We start from the raw sequence: 26,839 nt of genomic DNA, 5'->3' as shown, positions 1-26,839 counted from the left end.
CCATAAACCAATAAAGCAAAATCCGCTCTCACTTCGGAGTCTTGCAGTGTGCGCAAACAACATTTAGGGTCCCTGTATTTAGCAATACTATAGTGAGAAGAATCCACTTAATTTATGGTGTGTGTCTCCTGGAGCACAATCTGGGCACTATGTGCTGGGTAATAAAATGGCAGATGTGCAATTTTCACTCTTCAACATCCACTGCGTGTTATTTTCCAGAAAGTGGCTGTGGAGTCAAAATATTCACTCCTCCTATAGATTATAACCCTCAGTGAATTAATTTATGAAATGGAATCACTTTATGGGGATTTCTACTATTCTGGTTTTCTGTCATTTAGTTATATTAGGGCATCTGCATATGGTGTGTCCAATCTCATCTGGGATCTGTTCCTGCTGTCCAGCTGGAGTAATCTGCTCCCTACTTCAGCCAACTGGAAAGTACCACACCCTACTAAAGCGCAAAGCACATGGCCGGAATCTGCCAGATACAGCGCTGTTCTCCTCTGGTTCAGTCCTCTGTACAGGGTTCCCCTGTATTTTCTATAATCAGTCTGGCAAAACTCACAACTGGGGGCTGCAAGCCTCAGCTGTCAGCTTCAGTAAGGCTGGTTATCAAGAATAGAGGGGTCCCAACACTGTTTTTTAATTATTTAAATAAATAATTTAAAAAAAAACAGTATGGGGTCCCCCCCATTTTTGACAACCAGCATTGCTAAAGCTGACAACTGGGGGCTGGTATTCTCAGGCTTGTATGGGGCCATGGATATTGACCCTCCCAGGATAAAAAAGCAGCTTGCAGCTTCCCAGAAAAGGCACATCTATGAGATGTGCCAATTCTGGCATTTTCCCGGCTCTTCCCACTTGCCCTGTAGTGATGGCAAGTGGGGTTCATATTTATGGGGTTGATGTCACCCTTGTATTGTCAGGTGACATCAAGCCCACAGCTTAGTAATGGAGAGGTGTCTATAAGACACCTCTCCATTACTAATCCTATAGTTATATGGTAAATAAAGACAGCCAGAATAAAGTCTTTTATTAGAAATAAAACAAAACGCAGTTTTCGTTTTTTATTTAAAAATAACACAGAGAATTCTCACGATGATCTGCTGTGACGTCACTTAGCTTGAACTGTGGTGACCTCATCACTGACTTTTTCCCACGGTCCTGAGGTCACTGCAGTTCAGCCTGGCTGGAAACCTTGATGATGTCACTGCTGGTCAATGATGCTGCGCTTGCAGCAGCTCATTCACCAGTGGTTCTCAGCCTGGACGGTCGCATCTTGGCACCATCCAGGATGAAAACTAATTATTCCCCAGACCTGGATTATAGTGTGGGATAGAACGACAGACAGGTATGGTATATTGTTGTTTTTTATTTTTATTACAGGAGAACGAGGTCTTCGGTGGAAATAGGCGTTAGGTGAGTATAACTGTGTTTGCTATTTTTAAATAAAAAAGGAAAACTGTTTTGTTTTATTTCTAATAAAAGACTTTATTCTGGCTGTGTCTTTATTTACTACTAACTGAAGAGCCCGGCGTTGCCTGGGCATAGTAACCAACTGTGGTTAGTTATCACAAATTATAATGATTATATTGCACATAAAAACATTTCACATCATATTCAACACTACAGATTTGCAACACAAATTAACTAAACGATTACCCAAGTATTGATAGTATTTTATTTTCAACTCATTCAAGAGCCTTTTGATAAACAACATGTGTATCTGTGTATCTAATCCTATCCTGTGTGATACTGTCTACTGAGCCGTGTATCTAACCCTATCCTGTGTGATACTGTCTGCTGAGCCGTGTATCTAATCCTATCCTGTGTGATAATGTCTGCTGAGCTGTGTACCTAATCCTCTCCTGTGTGATGCTTTCTGCTGAGCTGTGTATCTAATCCTATCCTGTGTGATACTGACTGCTGAGCTATGTATCTAATCCTATCCCGTGTGATACTGACTGCTGAGCTGTGTATCTAATCCTCTCCTGTGTGATAATGTCTGCTGAGCTGTGTCCCTAATCCGCTCCTGTGTGATACTTTCTGCTCAGCTGTGTATCTAATCCTATCCTGTGTGATACCGTCTGCTGAGCCGTGTATCTAACCCTATTCTGTGTGATACTGTGTGCTGAGCTGCGTATCTAATCCTATCCTGTGTGATACTGACTGCTGAGCCATGTGTCTAATCCTCTCCTGTGTGATACTGACTGCTGAGCTGTGTATCTAATCCTATCCTCTGTGATACTGACGGCTGAGCTGTGTATCTAATCCTATCCTGTGTGATACTGACTGCTGAGCCATGTGTCTAATCCTCTCCTGTGTGATACTGACTGCTGAGCTGTGTATCTAATCCTATCCTGTGTTTCACTGTCTGCTGAGCCATGTATCTATTCCTATCCTGTGTGATACTGACTGCTGAGCTGTGCATCTACTCCTATCCTCTGTGATACTGACTGCTGAGCTGTGTATCTAATCCTATCCTGTGTGATACTGACTCCTGAGCCATGTGTCTAATCCTATCCTGTGTGATACTGACTGCTGAGCTGTGTATCTAATCCTATCCTGTGTGATACTGACTGCTGAGCCGAGTATCTAGTCCTATCCTGTGTGATACTGGACTCCCACTGCAGTCTGTGTCAGAGGGAGGTCTGTGTTGGCACGGTAATAAATTGTGTTTTTTCCAGCTTTACAGAAGGACAATAACACCATAGAAATGATAAGAATAATAGGCAAAATTGTTTGGTGAATTGGAATGCGCGGGGTTAAAATTTCGCCTCACAACATAGCCTATGACGCTCTCGGGATCCAGACGTGTGACTGTGCAAAATTTTGTGGCTGTAGCTGCGACGGTACAGATGCCAATCCCAGACATACACACACACACACACACACACACACACACACACACACATTCAGCTTTATATATTAGATGTAACTATGGGGTTGGTAATGTATAGACACCTTTCCATTACTAAGTCGTGGGCTTGATGTCACCTGACAATACAAAGGTGACATCAACCCCACAAATATGAACCCCACTTGTCACCACTAAAGGGCCAATGGGAAAAGCTGGGCAAAGTGTCGGAATTGGCGCATCTAATAGATGTGCCTTGTTTGGGCTGGTTAATGTTTAATCTTTATTTGTAGTTTTTAGTAAATGAGATTCTCATGCTTTGGGGTGGGATTGTGGGAGTGGATGTGGGTTGGGCTGTGGGCGGGGCCTTATGTGGTGCTATGCGTACATATTCATCTGTATTGGCTTATGACACTGATCCTTCAGTGACCTGCCCCCTATTTTACATAAAAAATTACATCCAGAAAAATGTCACCGGCGATGGTGGCACCTGCGCAGTAAAAACTATAAGAGATAGATGATACTGGACAGGTGCCGCTGGTGTCCCTTGTAAATTTATTTTTCCAAGCGTCACAATAGCCACAATATTATAGGCGTTGTCAACAATAATATCAACACTACAACACTATTATATGCATTATGTAATAATGGGGGGCAGGTCAGTGAGGGATCCACAACCTGTCATAAGTCAATACAGATGAATATGTAATCAGAGCACCTCATAAAGCCCCGCCCACAGCCCCGCCCCAAAGCACGAGAATCTCATTAACTGAAAACTACAAATACAGATTAAACAACAACCACAAGACGGATTTCATCACCAGGTATCATTGTAATCAGTACAACGGTGCCAACCTGACAGTGTCTGTAGGTTACTGAGCACAATCCGGCTGACAGGTTCCCTTTAAGACATCTCAGACATTTGGAAGAGGCAATGGAGAGCTTTTTTTCAGGACTATCAGGGAGTTACAGACTCACATTAGGCAGGAAGGCCGATCCCACCACAATTAAACCATCATACAGAATGAACAGGTTAAAAAAAGACATAGAATAAAAATATGTTACATCCCCAACAACAACAACGTATGTACGAGGGGAGAACACTAAACTGGAGCTGCACTCATTTATGGTGGACCATTGGAGCCACTATGAGTCCTGACCAGAAGAGTAGAGAAAGTATTAGCGCCCCCATTTCAGGAGCGATTGTGCAGTAATCTGAAAGCAATGTGATTTATGATGTGGAGAGAATCTATGAAACCAGGGCTGGAGCCAACACATCTCCTGCAGGCGGGAATAAATGTATATTACAGCCATTGGCCACGCACAGCTTAGAGATCTATCAGGGCACAGTGTAATGTTTGTCCTGTAGTTTATTACAATCCTCCTTGAAATTACCGTATTTTTGGACTATAAGACGCACCTAAGTTTTAGAGGAAATTAGGGGAAAAAATTGAAGCAAAAAATGTTCTCAATTCTGTACTTAATATCCCCTATCCTGGTATATATGGTCCCCTCATCCCCATTCTGATACACATGGCCCCCTCATCCCTACCCTGGTATGCATGGCCCCCTCATCCCTGTCCTGGTATGCATGGCCCCCTCATCCCTGTCCTGGTATGCATGGCCTCCTCATCCCTGTCCTGGTATGCATGGCCCCCTCATCCCTGTCCTGGTATGCATGGCCCCCTCATCCCTGTCCTGGTATGCATGGCCCCCTCATTTCCATCCTGGTATGCATGGTCCCATCCTTATCCTGGTGTCACGATCCATTTTTCAGGTCATCGGGGGTTAATATTAGTTTTTGCAGCTGGTGTTACTGCATGTTTAGTTGGTCTTCTGCTGAGTTTTTCCCCCTGGTGGCCGCTGGTGTTACTGCATTGTGATTAATTACCTATGCAGGCGGAAACCACTCCCGCCGTTCTACATAAGCTCACCAGGTGCACCAACTAACTGTTGGTGATATTGTTTCTCTTTGGAGACCAACCAAGCTGGAGTTCAGGAGCTGACAGAGTCCTGTGGATCTTCAGTTGTCTGCTGTTTTCAGGTGGCTAACTCTGCTGTCCTGGAGCATTGCAGGAGAGGGACAGGTCGGAGACTTGGGCCTCACTATCATTAAGTGTACCCCCAAGTTAAGGAAAGTCAGAGCACCCCCTTAGTCTTAGGGGCAGTTCAGAGGCAATGGTTCCATATCCCCTGTTTTCCCCTTACTGCCCCGTGACACCTGGTATGAAGGGACACAATCTTGTCCTGGTATGCATGACCCCATCATCCCTATCCTGGTATGAATGGCCCCATCCATATTCTGGTGTGCATGGCCCCATCCTTATTCTGGTGTGCATGGCCCCATCCTTATCTTGGTATGCAGGGCCCCCATCTCGTCCTAGTATGCATGGTCCCATATCTCATCCTAGTATGCATTGCACCTCATCCCTATCCTGGTATGCATGGCCCCATCTCGTCCTGGTATGCACAGACCTCATCTCGTCCTGGTATGCAGTGCAGGGCCCAATCTCGTCCTGGTATGCAGGGCCCCATCTCGTCCTGGTATGCAGGGCGCCATCTCGTCCTGGTATGCAGGGCCCCATCTCATCCTGGTATGCAGGGCCCCATCTCGTCCTGGTATGCAGGGCCCCATCTCGTCCTGGTATGCAAGGCCCCATCTCGTCTTGGTATGCAGGGCCCCATCTTGACCTGGTATGCAGGACCCCATCCTTATAAGTGTCCCCCACCCACATTCCTATCCTGATATGTGTGGCCCCATCAGAAAACATTACAAAAAAAAAACCATTACACTTTCCTACCCGGCGCTCCCTTGCAGCGTCCTGCTCTGGTGCCAGCAACTGCATTATGCTTGTAAGCAGCGCTGAGAACAGTGAGTATTCATGAATATTCATGTCTCTTAAGTAGCGGCACACGTGACCACAGGTAGCAGCAGGAAGCCGGTGGCTGACACTGCGTGCTACTGAAGAGCAATGAATACTCACTGCCCTTTGCATGCACAGTCCTGGCAGCTGTGCTCTGCTTGTGAGCAGCACGTGACGTCCCTGTCATGTGCTGCTTACAAGCATATAGCAGTTGCTGACACCGGAGCAGGACGCTGCGAGGGAGCGCGAGGTAAGTAAGTGTAATGATTTGTTTTTTAATGTTTTCTGATGGGGCCATGCATACAAGGATTTGGATGGGGATGGGGGTGTGGGCCAATTATAAGGATGGGGCTATGCATACCAGGACCGGGGTTGGAGGCTAATCATATCAAGATACTATTATTAAAGAGAAATGAATATTCATTGTCCTCAAAGCCCATGGGCGTGGAATGCAGTGAATATTCATTTCTCTTAAGTAGCGGCACACATGACCGCCGGTAGCAGCAGGAAGCCGGTGGCTGACACTGCGCGCTACTGAAGAGCAATGAATACTCACTGCCCCTTGCATGCACAGTCCTGGCAGCTGTGCTCTGCTTGTGAGCAGTGCATGTCGTCCCTGCCATGTGCTGCTTACAAGCATATAGCAGTTTATGGCACCGGAGCAGGACGCTGCGAGGGAGTGCGGGGTAAGTAAGTGTGATGGTTTGTTTTTTAATGTTTTCTGATGGGGCCATGCATACCAGGATGGAGATGGTGGTGTGGGCCAAATATAAGGATGGGGCCATGCATACCAGGACTGGGGTTGGGGGCTAATCATATCAAGATACTATTATTAAAGAGAAAAGAATATTCATTGCCCTCAAAGCCCATGGGAGTGGAATGCAGTGAATATTCATTTCTCTTTAGCAGCGGGAACAGGAGTTAGCCGCAGTCACCGGCTCCAGCCTCGTGTGACCCGCTGCTCCGCCGATGCCGTTCCCCCACCTCCCCACCACAGCCAGAGCCGGTACATCCGGACTATAAGGCGCACCCCCCATTTTCCTCCACATTTTTGAAAGAAAAAAGTGTGTCTTATAGTTTGAAAAATATAGTAGTGTTAATACAAATTGAAAAGTCAGGATAAAGGGAAACTCTGCTGTTATTGTACAGAAATTCACACTTGGCCTCACTGCACATTTACTGTTGTCGATCATAAAAGGGAAGTTTGGCCAGAAAGACTGGACCTGGTCTTGTAGGGACCATGAGACATTCAGCAGCACAGAAGGGAGAGAAGATTCATCCGATAAGATCTCAGGGATCTAGGAAGCCAACAGCATCATTACCCTCCGCTTTCTCTTACAGGCCCAGCATAAGATTTTTCTTCAAGTGATTTTCTATCTTGTCAGCACATTCTACGTACGATGTCATTTGGCTTTATAGTTAATCTGGGCAGGTAACGGTCAGCGTCTCCTAATCCCAGGGGGTAGGTGGATCCTCCAGGTTGTAAGTTCTATAGAAAAGGGCTTTCAATGCCCAAAGTCATTTGAACAGTTTTGGGTGGAGGAGAATGTTGTGGTCTAGAGGCAAAATGGTGAACATGGTAATACGGACGGACTACACCACCCATAAAGCAGCCACAGCCGGTGACTGAGAGGAATCTGTGACTTCTCTGCATTCAGTGGTTACTACTCACCTGGGTAGTCATATGTGGGAATCTGCTCTTTACACCGCTCATCACCCCTCACATATGTCTCTGTAGTATTAATATGGGTCAGATCTTCACCCTGAAACAAATATTGTAAAAGTCACTGACAGATGGAGAAGTCCCATCTATGATCAGCTCTAATCCTGCCGTCTCCATGTACAGTGATTTATGGGGATTATTTCTGGCCTTAGGCTTTCCTAATTAGCAAACGACATAATTCCTTATGGAAACATATTATATAGACACAGAGGATGTCCCCAGAAGTTCCATAGGATTCGGGAAAGGTGGTGTAACTCACCCTTGTCACACTTGGCTCCTAATGCCATGGTCTCCTCCATCTCGGAAACAATCCCTGATGTATATCCCTTCCAGGGTATGAAAGTGATGATATGTGTGGGCTTGAGAATATGAGTCTATTATAACCTGACCTGGTACGAGCTCATAACTCTGATAACGGACCTGTTGGTGAGGAGGAGCAATGCTTTATAGAGCACATTATGGTGAATGCTGTGTCTCATTCGTTTTGTTTATTTCTGAAAGTGTGATATTATATCTCTGTCCCTGTGGATGGAGATTACACGGATTATTCTGATCTTACACTGCATTGTCATATGTTTGTCATCTTATTTTGTGGAATCTTTCAATAAAAAGAGTTTAAAAAAATAAATAATCCGTCACTATATGGAAAACAGAGTCACTGCACAATGTTAGTTATGTCTCGTCCTTAACGATTTTATTGTACCCCATTATCCTATACACTGTGGAGTAGATAGAAATCATAGGTCTGACAGCAATAGCTGGAATTGGAGCTTTCAACTTAAAATGAAAAAATATATATAATATATATACACACACACTCACAGGGTCGGACTGGCCTGGCGGGGTATCGGGGAAATCCCCGGTGGACCCTTGGCTGTGGGAAGAAAAGGAGGAGAAGAAGAAGAGAAGAAGAGAGAAAGAAAAAAAGTCTGCGGTTTTTAGGGGTGCGGGCCTTTTAAAAGCGCAGGCAGAGTATGTGCAGGGGTGAGCGCATGCAGGGGTCATTACCTGAACCGCTGCGGCGCATGTCCCAATCAGTACTGAAGAGTGTGCGCTTGCCGTCACTGGCATATGACATCACCGTTACATGCCACAAGCGATGTGCGCACACATTCACTGCCGGCCTCTGCTATGTCGGAGGCCATTTTACTAAGTGCACTGCGGACCTGCAGAGGAGGACGCAACACGGCGCTGGAAGCGCAGGAAGGTAAGAGCAATCTTTTTTTTGTCCTCTCTCTCTCTGTACATGAAGCCAGGACAAGGGGCCAGGATGGATACACATGGGGGCCAGGATGGGTATACATGGGGGGCCAGGATGGATACACATGGGGGGGCCAGGATGGGTACACATGGGGGGCCAGGATGGGTATACATGGGGGGCCAGGATGGATACACATGGGGGCCAGGATGGATACACATGGGGGGGCCAGGATGGATACACATGGGGGGCCAGGATGGAGACACATGAGGGGCCCGGATGGGTATACATGGGGGGCCAGGATGGATACACATGGGGGGCCAGGATGGATACACAAGGGGGGGCCAGGATGGATACACATGGGGGGCCAGGATGGATACACAAGGGGGGCCAGGATGGATACACATGGGGGGGCCAGGATGGATACACATGGGGGGGCCAGGATGGAGACACATGGGGGCCAGGATGGATACACATGAGGGGCCCGGATGGATACACATGGGGGGGCCAGGATGGATACACATGGGGGGGCCAGGATGGATACACATGGGGGGGCAGGATGGATACACAAGGGGGGGCCAGGATGGATACACATGAGGGGCCCGGATGGATACACATGGGGGGGCCAGGATGGATACACATGGGGGGCCAGGATGGATACACATGGGGGGGCAGGATGGATACACAAGGGGGGGCCAGGATGGATACACATGGGGGGCCAGGATGGATACACAAGGGGGGGCCAGGATGGATACACATGGGGGGGCCAGGATGGATACACATGGGGGGGCCAGGATGGAGACACATGGGGGCCAGGATGGATACACATGAGGGGCCCGGATGGATACACATGGGGGGGCCAGGATGGATACACATGGGGGGGCAGGATGGAGACACATGGGGGGGCCAGGATGGAGACACATGGGGGGGCAGGATGGAGACACATGGGGGGCCAGGATGGATACACATTGGGGGCCAGGATGGATACACATGGGGGGGCCAGGATGGATACACATGGGGGGGCCAGGATGGATACACATAGGGGGCCAGGATGGAGACACATGGGGGCCAGGATGGAGACACATGGGGGGGCCAGGATGGATACACATGAGGGGCCAGGATGGATACACATGAGGGGCCAGGATGGATACACATGAGGGGCCAGGATGGATACACATGGGGGGCAGGATGGAGACACATGGGGGGGCCAGGATGGATACACATGGGGGGGCAGGATGGAGACACATGGGGGCCAGGATGGATACACATGGGGGGCCAGGATGGATACACATAAGGGGCCAGGATGGATACACATGAGGGGCCAGGATGGATACACATGGGGGGGCAGGATGGAGACACATGGGGGGCCAGGATGGATACACATGGGGGGCAGGATGGAGACACATGGGGGCCAGGATGGAAACACATGGAGGGGCCAGGATGGATACACATGGGGGGGCCAGGATGGAGACACATGGGGGGCCAGGATGGATACACATGGGGGGGCCAGGATGGATACACATGGGGGGCCAGGATGGATACACATGGGGGGGCCAGGATGGATACACATGAGGGGCCAGGATGGATACACATGGGGGGGCCAGGATGGATACACATGGGGGGGCAGGATGGAGACACATGGGGGCCAGGATGGATACACATGAGGGGCCAGGATGGATACACATGGGGGGGCCAGGATGGATACACATGAGCGGCCAGGATGGATACACATGAGGGGCCAGGATGGATACACATGGGGAGCCAGGATGGATACACATGGGGGGCCAGGATGGATACACATGGGGGGACCAGGATGGGTACACATGGGGGGGCCAGGATGGATACACATGGGGGGCCAGGATGGATACACATGAGGGGCCAGGATGGATACACATGGGGGGGCAGGATGGAGACACATGGGGGCCAGGATGGATACACATGAGGGGCCAGGATGGATACACATGGGGGGGCCAGGATGGATACACATGAGCGGCCAGGATAGATACACATGAGGGGCCAGGATGGATACACATGGGGAGCCAGGATGGATACACATGGGGGGGCCAGGATGGATACACATGGGGGGACCAGGATGGGTACACATGGGGGGGCCAGGATGGATACACATGGGGGGCAGGATGGATACACATGGGGGGGCCAGGATGGATACACATGGGGGGGCCAGGATGGATACGCATAGGGGGCCAGGATGGATACACATGGGGGGCCAGGATGGATACACATGGGGGGGCCAGGATGGATACACATGGGGGGGCCAGGATGGATACACATGAGCGGCCAGGATGGATACACATGAGGGGCCAGGATGGATACACATGGGGAGCCAGGATGGATACACATGGGGGGGCCAGGATGGATACACATGGGGGGACCAGGATGGGTACACATGGGGGGGCCAGGATGGATACACATGGGGGGCCAGGATGGATACACATGGGGGGGCCAGGATGGATACACATGGGGGGGCCAGGATGGATACGCATAGGGGGCCAGGATGGATACACATGGGGGTGCCAGGATGGATAAACATGGGGGCCAGGATGGATACACATGGGGGCCAGGATGGATACACATGGGGGGCCAGGATGGAGACACATAGGGGTTAGGCTGGATGCATATGGGGGCCAGGATAGAGACACATGGGGGACCAGGATGGAGACATATGGGGACAGGAAGGATACACATTGGGGTCCAGGATGGATATATGGGGAAGGGCAAAGATGGACATATATGGGGGCAGATTGCATATATGGGGATATGGGGGAAGAACAAAAGACCAGGAAGCATATATATATGGGGGTCCAGGTTGGACATATATGGTGGATAAGGATGGATATATGGGGGATCCAGGAAAAGGGACCAGGAAGGATATATGGTGGCCCAGGAAAGATATATAGGGGCAGGATAAGAGACATATGAGGGCCAGTATGTATAGCTGGTGGTGCAGGATGGATATCTGGGGGCCAGGCTGGACAAGGGACATAGGGGACCAGGCTGGGGCATATCATAAAATAAAGAGGGCCAGGCTGGGTGAGATTATTAAATAAAGGGGGCCAGGATGAGGGACTAAATTACTGTTTAGGGCCAGAATGAGGAACACGCTATATTAGTGCAATCATATAATCCCTTTAAAAACATGAAACTTTAATAAATTGAGGTAAAAAACACCCCCTAGTGCAATAACACAATTAACAAACTATACAATAATAACCTACGATAGCCCTACGCTAGCCTGCTATCCCTTCCTGACAGTGGAGGTTGGCACCCTAAAAGATACGATTTGGCACCCCCACTCCGCGGCGGCTCTCCCAGACTCACCCTAAATGATCTACAGGTGGGAAAACAATAAGCAAATAAAAGAGATGAAAAAGATAGTGCTTAATAAAATACACAGGCTGTTAATGTACAATATATAAAAGACAGGCTGTTACCGTATTTTTCATTTTATAAGACGCTCCGGATTATAGGACGCACCACAAATTTTGAGGAGAAAAATAGGAAAATACGTTTTTTTAATAAAATGGTGGTGCCTCTTATAATCCAGGTGTCTTATTGCTTACCGTGGGTGGTGGCTGCGGTGAAGTGGGGTCCCAGGGTCGCTGCTGGAGGAGGCAGGAGTGGGGTGATACTGCAGACCGCAGGAAGGGATGAGCGGGTGCTCCGATGTGCAGTGCGCTGCCAGGGGGGCTCTTGCTGCTACCAGGGGGGCTCGTGCTGCTACCAGGGGGCTCACACTGCTGCCAGGGGGGCTCATGCTGCTACCAGGGGGGCTCACGCTGCTGCCAGGGGGGGCTCATGCTGCTACCAGGGGGGGCTCATGCTGCTATCAGGGGGGCTCATGCTGCTACCAGGGGGGCTCATGCTGCTGCCAGGGGGGCTCGTGCTGCTACCAGGGTGGGCTTGTGCTGCTGCCAGGGGGGCTGTACTGCTGCCAGGGGGGGCTCATGCTGCTACCAGGGGGGCTCATGCTGCTACCAAGGGGGCTTGCGCTGCTGCCAGGGGGGTCTGTGCAGCAGCCCGGGGCTATGCCCACATTTACCGGGTGTCCGTAGGCGCTGTGGGTGTCTCCGGGTGCCCAGCCGTGTCTCCACGTGCCCAGCGGTGTCTCCGGTTCCAATCCCGGGGCTCTGGCGACATTTTGTGAGAGGCCAGAGCCCCGGGGCTCCCTCTCGGTTCCCTGTTTTGGGCTCCGGCAATATGGCGGCCGCCGCCAGGGACAGCGCATGCGCTGATGATGATCTCGGGACTGAGATCTCGAGAGATGAGATTTCAGAGAGATCTGTCCCAAGATCATCATCAGCGCATGCACCACCCCAGGCGGCAGCCGCCATATTGCCAGAGCCCAAAACAGAGGGAACCGAGAGGGAGCCCCGGGGCTCTGGCCTGTCGCAAAATGTCACCAGAGCCCCGGGATTGGAACCGGAGACACCGCTGGGCACGTGGAGACACGGCTGGGCACCCGGAGACACCCACAGTGCCGACGGACAGCCGGACACCCATGCGGCCTACACCTTGTAATGTATATCCTCTTTGTAAGACGCACCCTCATTTTCCCCCCAAGTTTGGGGGAAAAAAAGTGCATCTTACAAAGCGGAAAATACGGTACATGTAAACATAGAGTAACGTCTTGTATAACCAGTAGATAGTAGCACATCTTGTCTTTTTGGGTATTAATAGACCACAGAAAATATAGATTCCATAAGCTACCAGTAGATAGTGGCAATCTTGTCTTTTTGGGTATTAATAGACTACAGAAAACATAGATTCCATATGCATTATCAGATAAAGCCAAAAAAAGAAAAAATCTCTCTGCAGTAAAATCAGACAAGCACAGACAAGAGGTAAAAAATAGCGTGGTTCAATAAAGGAACACCAGAATTATATCCATATTGGTTCCGATAGAAGGCAATGGATGATATCAATTGCCAGAAAAAAAATCAAAGAAACAGCTGGGGGTTAACCCAAACTTAGCTTCCAGCCTCGATGCGTTTCCCCGTTCACGGTTCATCAGGAGGCACAATAAGGAACTGTAATGATCCCAGTCGTCAGGGGTTAATGTCTGGAGCCCAGTGCAGGCTTTGACCTGCATGCCTGGGGTTAATTATTGTGGCCTCTGTTTGATTCAGGGAGAGTTTCTTCTACCCCTGAGAAACTCCAATCCCCGTCAGTTATACTTTTGCCTTTGGCCGAGTGTGTTGACCCCTGTGTGCCTGTTCGTTGTCTTATAGCTTGCTTATATGGTTCTGACCCGGTTCTGTCCCCGTTGTGAGTTTGCCTGTTGATTCTGTACTGCGCTACCCTCTCTGTGTATGACTCATTGCCTGTGACCTGACTATTCTCTGCTCGCCCCTCTTGTACTTTGCAGCTATCTCCGTGTATGACTTATTGGCTACGTCTTGACTATCCGTTCTGTCTAATCCTCTGGTATTGTCGTGCTATCTCGTGCTTTGACCCCGGCTTGATCTGTTATCGCCCCTGTCTATGCCCCTTGGTAACTTTGTCCCGTAGTTACCCTGCTATGAGTTTTCCTGCAGCTCCTATCTCTCTGAGGTTTAGGCCATGCCCCCAGCAGTCACGTGCTTCAGGTCCTGCTGTTCTGAAGTACGCACCTTCTCTGCTGCTGCCGGCTCCACAGGCATCTCTGAGCACAGTTTGCTTTACTCAGGACACGCGCACTGGCTCAGTGAGCAAGTTCACTGCGGTGTTCCTGACAGGAACCAGCCAATTCATGGATATGAGGTGTCCAGATAGAGAGGCAAACCTGTCCAAATGCCATATAGGACTAGTTTATATATCCTAAAATGGAGTCCAAGGACCAATCATGTCCAGCCAAGACAAACACACCCACATTTCCCAGGTCATAGATAGTCTCCTTAATGAATTTGAACAAAGAAAAAAATTAAAAAAACCCCACACATCAAACCCTATTTCCAGCGGTATAAATCAAAAAGGGGATAGAATGATATTATGTACAAAGCAGGAGACATAGAATGAATGAAATACCTGAAATCCACGCTGAGGGTTTCACAATCAATTCACTGTGATGTTTCCATAAACGGTCATAAAATATAACATGTCTCAACAGTTATAGACGTGCGCTCCTGATGATTACAATACAAGCTGAGCGTACGAACATGGTCGCCCCCAGTGTCCTGTGGCGCTCCTCTGGGCAGGCGCAGACAGGCGTCTCATACTTGATGATTGCAGGCGTGCGCTCCGGTGTGGAACGCTGGGGGTGCAGGATGGATATCTGGGGGCCAGGCTGGACAAGGGACATAGGAGGCCAGACTGGGGCACATCATAAAATAAAGGGGCCAGGCTGGGCAAGATTATTAAATAAAGGGGGCCAGGATGAGGGACTAAATTACTGTTTAGGGCCAGAATGAGGAACACGCTATATTAATTTATGGTAACAAGTGGGAAACATAATTTCTTTACGGTCCAATTAGGGACATTATTACTACTGTAATATAATTTACTTTTTAGGAAACACATTGGAGATCCGCACGACGGAGGCAAGCGCACGCAAAAGTCAACAGGATTAACCACCTCTAAGATTTCGTAAGGACCAATAAACTTGGGACTCAACTTAGCAGAAGGAACCTTCAAACTTATATTCTTGGTCCTTAACCATACCTTATCGCCCTCCTGGAATGCCAGCGCCACCAACCACAAACACCACACAGAATCACGGCCCCCACAGCACCTCACACAGTATTATGGCCACCACACCCTGCTACAGAAAATAAGGATCCCCAGTCACTATGGAGGCATTTACAGTCCAAAACAACCCCTTACTCAGTATAATGGCCTGTACCAGCCACACATTCAGATTCCTCTTGATAAAGCGGCCTGAGGCGCCGCGAAACACGCGTCGGGGGTGGCACAGCCTGGTTCTCCCTTCCTCCCTGTCTCGGTAAGCTCCCCTGTGGTCTGTCTTTGATATTATTTGGTTGCATCTTGCAGCGGGTCACTATACTACACTAACGCCCTCTCTCTCTTCATCTTTTGATGTTTAATTCTGGATTTACTGTTTGGGCGCTTCTATCATACTATTACTTGCAGGACATGGGCCCATATGGGGATGCACACTGGGGCTACCTTTCCACCTTGGTGGAGGAGTAGGGTATTTTGGGTTGATACCATCTATTTAGTCTGACTAGCACATTGTTATATATGTATTATCTGTAGTACTTTTTTCTAAGAAAATTTGACTATTTGATATGCTATTTATCGCATGCTCTTATTCTTTCTCCTGGTTTTCACAGTGTATTTTGAGCTTGTGCAATTGGCGCTGGTGTTTGGGTTGCTCTTCCCCATCTCCATTACGCCACATTATGTCCAAGGGATTTTTGTTGCCAGCCACACATTCAGTATGAGAGTCCCAACAGCTCTTCCCTTAATATTAAGCCTCCACAATTCCAGATTTAAAAACACACACACTATTCCCCCAACCCCGTTCCCGAGGTGAACTGCTCCGGTCTGTGCGGTGTGAGTACTGAGGCTCCATACTACAGGTGTGATGTAGTGACGTCATTGTGCCTGCAGTGCACGGAGTCTCAGACTCACAGGTGAAGGCTGAATGGTGGATCAGGAGCTTTTGACTCCCCGACTCACTATTCTATTCAATGGTATCACCGTCATGGGAGTGTGGATATCGCTGAAACTGTGATGATGGGAAGGAGAGGGTGACCGATACCAAACCCCACGAGCCCTCTCAATGTATGGGCGTCATAGCAACCGAGTGGGCTACCTTTATGGATGATACACTCCTGCCTATCCAACTATTGTATGGTAAATATCTCATAGGTCCTGGGTTCATTAGTATCTGCACCAAGAATGAGGCGAAGTGACTCTACGGAATCACTGGGAAGAGGGAGAGTTTCAGGAAGGAAGAGTCTAGATGGTGCACCATGTCTGGTGACCTTGTTGACCCAGCTTCCTGTTATTATAAAGGCCATAGCCTCAAAGGAAAGGGGTGCGGGGAGGAATCAGAGGTACCGGCCATGGTAAAGTGCCCGAGGCAGCTGGTTGTGGGGCAGAACCCTGCTTACAGGGGCATAATGGGGGCATTACACTGTGTGGGGCCAAGAAAGGGGCCCTGTACAATGGGAACACTCCGTCTCCTCACTGCCTGTCCTCCATAGTGGGGTCGTATGTATCTATTACAGGAAACAGAAACGTGATGATTCTTATAAAGAGTCTCAGTGCAGAAGGGGTTAATGTCCCCCGCGCTCAGTAATGGGGAATCTCCACATACCTCCACCTGCAGAGCCGCACTCCACATATATGGCTGCTCTGTGCACAGGACCTGTGATGAGGTCACAGGAGGGGAGGAGTCAGGGGTCACATGATCTCCGGAGTGCAGACCTCCATGGAGCCTTCTCCTCAGTCAGTGACATTCCCGCCATTATTCGCCCCTCACTACTGGCACAATTACCCCGTGCCGCCTTCTCTACACAGTGTTATGTGTGGAATGTAACGTGTGATTTCTCTGGAGGGAAATAGACCCCACACATGAGGGAATTCTCACCAGTTACCGGCCGTCTACTATATGGCGGCATATGATTGTGCTATCGACTCCACACCAGGAGCTAAAATGCCCAAATCTCTAATGTAACCGCTATAAGAGAAGATATAACAAATTTCCCCTAATCTCACACAGCGGAGGAGGCCTCACTTGGAGCAATGTGACTCGCGCACAGAAAATCTATTCCCGGTTCTGTGATAAGTTATCGGCCGACAGGAAGAAGAAAGGTCTGAATTACAGCCCAGACTGGAGGAGAAACTGCAGGAGTTAGAATTGGCCAATCAGCGCTCTTCACCCCTATACTTATCTACACAAATACAAGATATGAAATGACAATTAGACGCCATTCTCACCACCAGAACGGAGAGGCGCTAACTTGGAGTAAAGCCGCGTTTTATCACCATGCCAATAAGCCTAATAAGATGCCGCTCGTAGGCTCAGAATGAGAGAGTCACTGCATATAATCTCCTCTATAAAAGACCCTAAGGGTCAGACCTCAGCCCACCCCGATGTCATGTATAGCACTTATAATGAATACCCCCAGAGTTTGTATTCCCCCCACAATCACCCCCCTCACTACTGGAGTCATTCCTTCACACACTACATCTACCTAACCTGACTGAGTCCGCGGCACAACAACTCCATTTACACATCTCTGAGGAGGAAATAGTTTCAACAGTCAAAAACCTAAAAAGAGGAAAGGCCCCGGGGCCGGATGGTCTTACAGCAATATATTATAAAAAATGCAGCGATGTGCTGACACCACATATAAAAACCTCTGTAATTCACTACTAAATGGCTCACAGCTGCCCCCTGAGGTCTACGTGGCGCATGTAACCGTAATCCCTAATCCTAAGAAAGATCATCTCACAACAAATTATAGACCTATATCCCTCTTATACATTGACTTCAAAATCTTTACATCCATTGTGACTAACAGGATCAATAAAATCCTCCCTCACCTCATCCATCAGGATCAGGTTGGTTTTATACCAGCGCGACAGGCCCCAGATAATATTAGGAGAGGGTTAAATATTATTCATACAACTAACCTACAGCGAAAGCGACTTCTCCTGCTTGCATTAGATACTGAGAGGGCTTTCGATTCGGCGTCCTGGACATATCTCTTTACGGTTCTATCGGAAGTCGGATTCTCCCCTAAACTTATAAAGTGCCTCCAATTGTTATATGATAGCCCTATCGCTTATGTAAAACTCCCGTCACCACATCCCCCTCCAATTAATATTCAGAGGGTACCAGGCAGGGCTGTCCTCTATCTCCGGATCTTTTTGCACTTACAATGGAACCCATTGTGGAAGCAATAAGGAGAAATCAGAATATCCTGGGCCCTGAGAATATGGGAGACCAATATAAAGTCAGCCTCTTTGCGGATGATCTCCTGCTAACATTAATAAGTCCCCACAGTACACTCCCTCACTTGTTTTCCCTCCTTCACAAATTTGAGAAGATCTCAGGGTTTAAGATTAACATTGATAAATCCGAAGCATTATTTGTAAATTTTCCTAAGAGCAAACTAATATAGCCTCCCATTTTGGGTTTATACACAAAGAACATTATCTAACATATCTGGGTATCAACTTAACAGCCAACAGGTCACCTCTGTTTAGTTGGAATTACACTCCACTGATCCAAAACTTCCAGAGGGACCTGGATAGATGGGCTTCCTCAAAGTTATCCTGGCTCGGCAGAATACATGCATTAAAAATGGTGTCACTGCCTCGCTTCTTATATCTATTTAGGTCCCTCCCAATTATGGTACCAGCCAGAACGATCACTCAGTTACACTCTATGATGTCTAAGTTTCTTTGGCTCGGAAAACAATCAGAATTGTGCAAAAACTTATGTTCCCTCACAGAAAAGAAGGGGGTTTATCCCTCCCTAATTTTACACTTTATTACAAGTCGGCACAGATTGCTCCATTAATAAGTGCGTGTTCATATCCCAATAGTCCGAGATGGGTTATTCTGGAATCATTTCTCTCCAAACCATTCTCTTTATCAGGCCTAATGTGGACCACAGACCGACTTCCACGGGGGTTAATGAATGTGGCTCCTTTTACAGTCCACTTGTTGCTTCTTTGGAGGAAAGTCCGGTTAAATATAACTTACAATCAAGCCCTTCTCCCCTGACAGCTATATTACAAAACCCCATGTTCCCGCCAGGCCTTGAGACACAAATGTTTTCTTGGTGGAAGCTGAAAGGTATTCATATACTTAAACATTTGTGTTCCCCATTTAATATCTTACTTGACAGACAGGAATTTGTTCAAACATTTGAACCTCCAGTTAGGGAGGTAATGCGACTGAACCAGATCTCCCACTTTGCAAAGCAGATCCTCCCGAGCGGTACTACTCTCAGGGCAACCAGTTTTGAAAATTAATGTCTAAATGACACTTTGGGCAGGGGAACGATCTCTCATTGACAGTAGTGTAGCTACCGGGGGGGGCAGAGGGGGTGGTGGTCCCGGGCCCCGCGCTCTGATGGGGCCCACCCGAGCTATGCTATGTAACTATATCGGCGTGCAGATCGTGCCGATACAATTCCATGCTGCAGCAGGGAGTGAGTCATGTGACCGCTCTTCTGCAGAGGAGAGGGGGAGGGGAGGTCACTCACCCAATCCTGGCTGAGCGCGCTCTCCTTGAAAGCTCCCTGCTGCAGAGAAGTCATCAGCTCCAGCAGCAGCCTGGACGCGGGGGGCTCTGCCTCTGCCTGTGAGCTGAGTTCACTGTCTGCTCTGCACTTGATTGCTTCTGACTGAGAGGAGCCTGACAGCTGAGGAGCCGCTGCTCCAGGACCGGTGGACACTGCACACAGCATGGGGATTGATGAGTATCTATGTTAATTACTATTTGAAGTGTCTAATCTGTTGCTTTGGATATATACATACAACTTACTGCTATTTGGGTGTAATATTCATTACATGATGCTCTCCTTACGTGTTACATAGTTTTCAGGCACTTTGCAGCGGTCACTGATGCGCTATATGGCGATGCTTTGTCTTGGCCTGGGAATTTACTGCACTTTGGGACTGAGAGAAAACCAGGAAAAGTGCAAACTAGAGATCGCACTGCTGGCTGCAGGCATTGAGCTGTGCAGAGAGAGCGGCGCATCCTCCCTGGCAGAGGGAGGGTTAAACCAGTGTATCACCTTATCTCGCTGTTTGTGCTGGCGTGTAATTATTAACCTACCCGTTACCAGGCTGACAGCGAGTCCTAGAGGATTAGGGGATGTGCACACGTTGTGGATTACTCTGCGGATTTAGTGCAGATTTAGTGCGGATTTCCCCTGCGTTTTTACACCTGCAGATTCCTATAATGGAGCAGGTGACAAAACGCTGCGGATTCCGCACAAAGAATTGACATGCTGCAGATTTAAATCCGCAGAAAATCCGCAGCGTGTGCACTGTGTTCTTCATTTCTCATAGACAGTACTGTACAACGCAGCAGAAACTGCAGATCCGCAGGACCAAATCCACTGCAGATCCGCAGCAGAATCCGCAACGTCTGCACACAGCCTAACTAGTGTTTGCTGCTCCTACTGGGAAGTGAAGTCTGGCACTTGTAGTGCCACAGCAGCAGTTAGTGCTTGGTGACAAATAGCTGTGGAATAGTGTGTTTCTATGCAGCGATTGTTAGTGGCATGGACATGTTACTAGTGTGATATATTAGTATCAGTAATGCAGGTGACTTATCGTTAATCCTACAATGTGGGGAGCTACAGGGGGAGGGAGGTCACCCCGGGACCAGCGCTCTGAGGGGACCCACCCACAGCACGCCGATAGTGTTACATTCTGCGGCAGATCAGGCAGAATCGATCTCCCTGCTCTGCCACCCGGCCGCTATGAGGCCCCTGAGCAGGCGCTAGGGCCCTGCGCCAGCAGTGGGTCCCCACCTGTCATTGCAAAATCAACTGTGTTGGCTGGAGGCCATTTCAGCTGACTCCATTGATGAGAGAAGGAGCATTACGCTCCCTCTCCCATCATCCCCCTCTCATCAGCTTCTGATGTCACTAACGCCAACACTGACAGGGGGTCGCAATGACGTCACTGCTCGGAGCCTACAGTCCGGAGATGTGCGGGAGCTCACAGCAGTGAAGAAACCAGGAGGAAAGGTGAGTTTTGGATTTATTTTTATGAGGCTGCCTATGGGGTGCATTATATAAAGGGCTGCATTATTCTATAGGGTCTGCCTATGGGGAGTGCATTATACTATACTGAGGACTATAGTGAGACTTGTCTGGCACATTATACTATATGGAGGCTATCTAGTGGGCCATCATACAGTGTGGAGATTACAGTGTTGGAGCTATCAAACAATTTGGGGAATACTAAGCGGTCAGTGTATATACAGTGAGGGGGGATTAGACTGTGTATAAGAGAGCATCATACAGTGTATAGGGGAGCATCATACTGTGTATAGGGGAGCATCATACAGTGTATAGGGGAGCATCATACAGTGTATAGGGGAGCATCATACTGTGTATATACGGGAGCATCATACTGTGTATAGGGGAGCATCATACAGTGTATAGGGGAGCATCATACTGTGTATAGGGGAGCATCATACTGTGTATATGGGAGCATCATACAGTGTATAGGGGAGCATCATACAGTGTATAGGGGAGCATCATACAGTGTATAGGGGAGAATCATACAGTGTATAGGGGAGCATCATACAGTGTATAGGGGAGCATCATACAGTGTATAGGGGAGCATCATACTGTGTATAGGGGAGCATCATACTGTGTATAGGGGAGCATCATACAGTGTATAGGGGAGCATCATACTGTGTATAGGGGAGCATCATACAGTGTATAGGGGAGCATCATACTGTGTATAGGGGAGCATCATACAGTGTATAGGGGAGCATCATACTGTGTATAGGGGAGCATCATACTGTGTATAGGGGAGCATCATACTGTGTATAGGGGAGCATCATACAGTGTATAGGGGAGCATCATACAGTGTATAGGGGAGCATCATACAGTGTATAGGGGAGCATCATACTGTGTATAGGGGAGCATCATACTGTGTATAGGGGAGCATCATACTGTGTATATGGCAGCATCATACAGTGTATAGGGGAGCATCATACAGTGTATAGGGGAGCATCATACTGTGTATAGGGGAGCATCATACAGTGTATAGGGGAGCATCATACTGTGTATAGGGGAGCATCATACAGTGTATAGGGGAGCATCATACTGTGTATAAGAGAGCATCATACAGTGTATAGGGGAGCATCATACTGTGTATAGGGGAGCATCATACAGTGTATAGGGGAGCATCATACAGTGTATAGGGGAGCATCATACTGTGTATATGGGAGCATCATACAGTGTATAGGAGAGCATCATACTGTGTATAGGGGAGCATCATACTGTGTATAGGGAAGCATCATACTGTGTATAGGGGAGCATCATACAGTGTATAGGGGAGCATCATACAGTGTATAGGGGAGCATCATACTGTGTATATGGGAGCATCATACAGTGTATAGGAGAGCATCATACAGTGTATAGGGGAGCATCATACTGTGTATAGGGAAGCATCATACAGTGTATAGAGAAGCATCATACTGTGTATAGGGGAGCATCATACTGTGTATAGGAGAGCATCATACAGTGTATAGGGGAGCATCATACAGTGTATAGGAGAGCATCATACAGTGTATAGGGGAGCATCATACTGTGTATAGGGGAGCATCATACAGTGTATAGGGGAGCATCATACTGTGTATAGGGGAGCATCATACAGTGTATAGGGGAGCATCATACTGTGTATAGGGGAGCATCATACAGTGTATAGGGGAGCATCATACAGTGTATAGGGGAGCATCATACAGTGTATAGGGGAGCATCATACAGTGTATAGGGGAGCATCATACAGTGTATAGGGGAGCATCATACAGTGTATAGGGGAGCATCATACAGTGTATAGGGGAGCATCATACAGTGTATAGGGGAGCATCATACTGTGTATAGGGGAGCATCATACTGTGTATAAGAGAGCATCATACAGTGTATAGGGGAGCATCATACTGTGTATAGGGGAGCATCATACTGTGTATAAGAGAGCATCATACAGTGTATAGGGGAGCATCATACTGTGTATAGGGGAGCATCATACTGTGTATAAGAGAGCATCATACAGTGTATAGGGGAGCATCATACTGTGTATAGGGGAGCATCATACTGTGTATAAGAGAGCATCATACAGTGTATAGGGGAGCATCATACTGTGTATAGGGAAGCATCATACTGTGTATAGGGGAGCATCATACAGTGTATAGGGGAGCATCATACTGTGTATATGGGAGCATCATACAGTGTATAGGAGAGCATCATACAGTGTATAGGGGAGCATCATACTGTGTATAGGGAAGCATCATACAGTGTATAGAGAAGCATCATACTGTGTATAGGGGAGCATCATACAGTGTATAGGAGAGCATCATACAGTGTATAGGGGAGCATCATACAGTGTATAGGAGAGCATCATACAGTGTATAGGGGAGCATCATACTGTGTATAGGGGAGCATCATACAGTGTATAGGGGAGCATCATACTGTGTATAGGGGAGCATCATACAGTGTATATGGGAGCATCATACAGTGTATAGGGGAGCATCATACTGTGTATAGGGAAGCATCATACTGTGTATAGGGGAGCATCATACAGTGTATAGGGGAGCATCATACTGTGTATAGGGGAGCATCATACAGTGTATAGGAGAGCATCATACAGTGTATAGGGGAGCATCATACTGTGTATAGGGAAGCATCATACAGTGTATAGAGAAGCATCATACTGTGTATAGGGGAGCATCATACAGTGTATAGGGGAGCATCATACTGTGTATAGGGGAGCATCATACAGTGTATAGGGGAGCATCATACTGTGTATAGGGGAGCATCATACTGTGCATAGGGGAGCATCATACTGTGTATAGGAGAGCATCATACTGTGTATAGGGGATCATCATACAGTGTATAGGGGAGCATCATACTGTGCATAGGGGAGCATCATACTGTGTATAGGGGAGCATCATACTGTGTATAGGGGAGCATCATACTGTGTATAGGGGAGCATCATACAGTGTATAGGGGAGCATCATACTGTGTATATGGGAGCATCATACAGTGTATAGGGGAGCATCATACAGTGTATAGGGGAGCATCATACTGTGTATAGGGGAGCATCATACAGTGTATAGGGGAGCATCATACTGTGTATAGGGGAGCATCATACTGTGTATAGGGGAGCATCATACAGTGTATAGGGGAGCATCATACTGTGTATATGGGAGCATCATACAGTGTATAGGGGAGCATCATACAGTGTATAGGGGAGCATCATACTGTGTATAGGGGAGCATCATACAGTGTATAGGGGAGCATCATACTGTGTATATGGGAGCATCATACAGTGTATAGGAGAGCATCATACTGTGTATAGGGGAGCATCATACTGTGTATAGGGAAGCATCATACAGTGTATAGAGAAGCATCATACTGTGTATAGGGGAGCATCATACAGTGTATAGGGGAGCATCATACAGTGTATAGGGGAGCATCATACTGTGTATAGGGGAGCATCATACTGTGTATAGGAGAGCATCATACTGTGTATAGGAGAGCATCATACTGTGTATAGGGGAGCATCATACTGTGTATAGGGGAGCATCATACTGTATATAGGGGAGCATCATACTGTGTATAGGGGAGCATCATACTGTGTATATGGGAGCATCATACAGTGTATAGGGGAGCATCATACAGTGTATAGGGGAGCATCATACAGTGTATAGGGGAGCATCATACAGTGTATAGGGGAGCATCATACTGTGTATAGGGGAGCATCATACTTTGTATAGGGGAGCATCATACTGTGTATAGGGGAGCATCATACAGTGTATAGGGGAGCATCATACTGTGTATAGGGGAGCATCATACTGTGTATAGGGAAGCATCATACTGTGTATAGGGGAGCATCATACAGTGTATAGGGGAGCATCATACTGTGTATAGGGGAGCATCATACTGTGTATAAGAGAGCATCATACAGTGTATAGGGGAGCATCATACTGTGTATAGGGAAGCATCATACTGTGTATAGGGGAGCATCATACAGTGTATAGGGGAGCATCATACTGTGTATATGGGAGCATCATACAGTGTATAGGAGAGCATCATACAGTGTATAGGGGAGCATCATACTGTGTATAGGGAAGCATCATACAGTGTATAGGGGAGCATCATACTGTGTATAGGGGAGCATCATACAGTGTATAGGGGAGCATCATACTGTGTATATGGGAGCATCATACAGTGTATAGGGGAGCATCATACTGTGTATAGGGAAGCATCATACTGTGTATAGGGGAGCATCATACAGTGTATAGGGGAGCATCATACTGTGTATAGGGGAGCATCATACAGTGTATAGGAGAGCATCATACAGTGTATAGGGGAGCATCATACTGTGTATAGGGAAGCATCATACAGTGTATAGAGAAGCATCATACTGTGTATAGGGGAGCATCATACAGTGTATAGGGGAGCATCATACTGTGTATAGGGGAGCATCATACTGTGTATAGGGGAGCATCATACTGTGTATAGGGGAGCATCATACTGTGCATAGGGGAGCATCATACTGTGTATAGGAGAGCATCATACTGTGTATAGGGGATCATCATACAGTGTATAGGGGAGCATCATACTGTGCATAGGGGAGCATCATACTGTGTATAGGGGAGCATCATACTGTGTATAGGGGAGCATCATACTGTGTATAGGGGAGCATCATACAGTGTATAGGGGAGCATCATACTGTGTATATGGGAGCATCATACAGTGTATAGGGGAGCATCATACAGTGTATAGGGGAGCATCATACTGTGTATAGGGGAGCATCATACAGTGTATAGGGGAGCATCATACTGTGTATAGGGGAGCATCATACTGTGTATAGGGGAGCATCATACTGTGTATAGGGGAGCATCATACAGTGTATAGGGGAGCATCATACTGTGTATATGGGAGCATCATACAGTGTATAGGGGAGCATCATACAGTGTATAGGGGAGCATCATACTGTGTATAGGGGAGCATCATACAGTGTATAGGGGAGCATCATACTGTGTATATGGGAGCATCATACAGTGTATAGGAGAGCATCATACTGTGTATAGGGGAGCATCATACTGTGTATAGGGAAGCATCATACAGTGTATAGAGAAGCATCATACTGTGTATAGGGGAGCATCATACAGTGTATAGGGGAGCATCATACAGTGTATAGGGGAGCATCATACTGTGTATAGGGGAGCATCATACTGTGTATAGGAGAGCATCATACTGTGTATAGGGGAGCATCATACTGTGTATAGGGGAGCATCATACTGTATATAGGGGAGCATCATACTGTGTATAGGGGAGCATCATACTGTGTATATGGGAGCATCATACAGTGTATAGGGGAGCATCATACAGTGTATAGGGGAGCATCATACAGTGTATAGGGGAGCATCATACAGTGTATAGGGGAGCATAATACTGTGTATAGGGGAGCATAATACAGTGTATAGGGGAGCATCATACTGTGTATAGGGGAGCATCATAC

The 26,839-nt window shown here is 47.8% G+C and overlaps 1 protein-coding gene across 1 annotated transcript in view; it reads right to left on the bottom strand.

Annotated features, from left to right (window-relative positions):
- Positions 1-26,839, bottom strand: part of LOC141060285 (uncharacterized) — a 77,410-nt gene that overhangs the window by 1,431 nt on the left and 49,140 nt on the right. The window lies entirely within an intron of this gene.

Source organism: Dendrobates tinctorius, unplaced genomic scaffold, assembly GCF_039654945.1.
Source record: "Dendrobates tinctorius isolate UK_male_01 unplaced genomic scaffold, ASM3965494v1 ptg000233l, whole genome shotgun sequence".
Taxonomy (NCBI): domain Eukaryota; kingdom Metazoa; phylum Chordata; class Amphibia; order Anura; family Dendrobatidae; genus Dendrobates; species Dendrobates tinctorius.
Note: the sequence above shows the minus strand (reverse complement) of the source record. Positions and strands in the feature narration are given on the sequence as shown.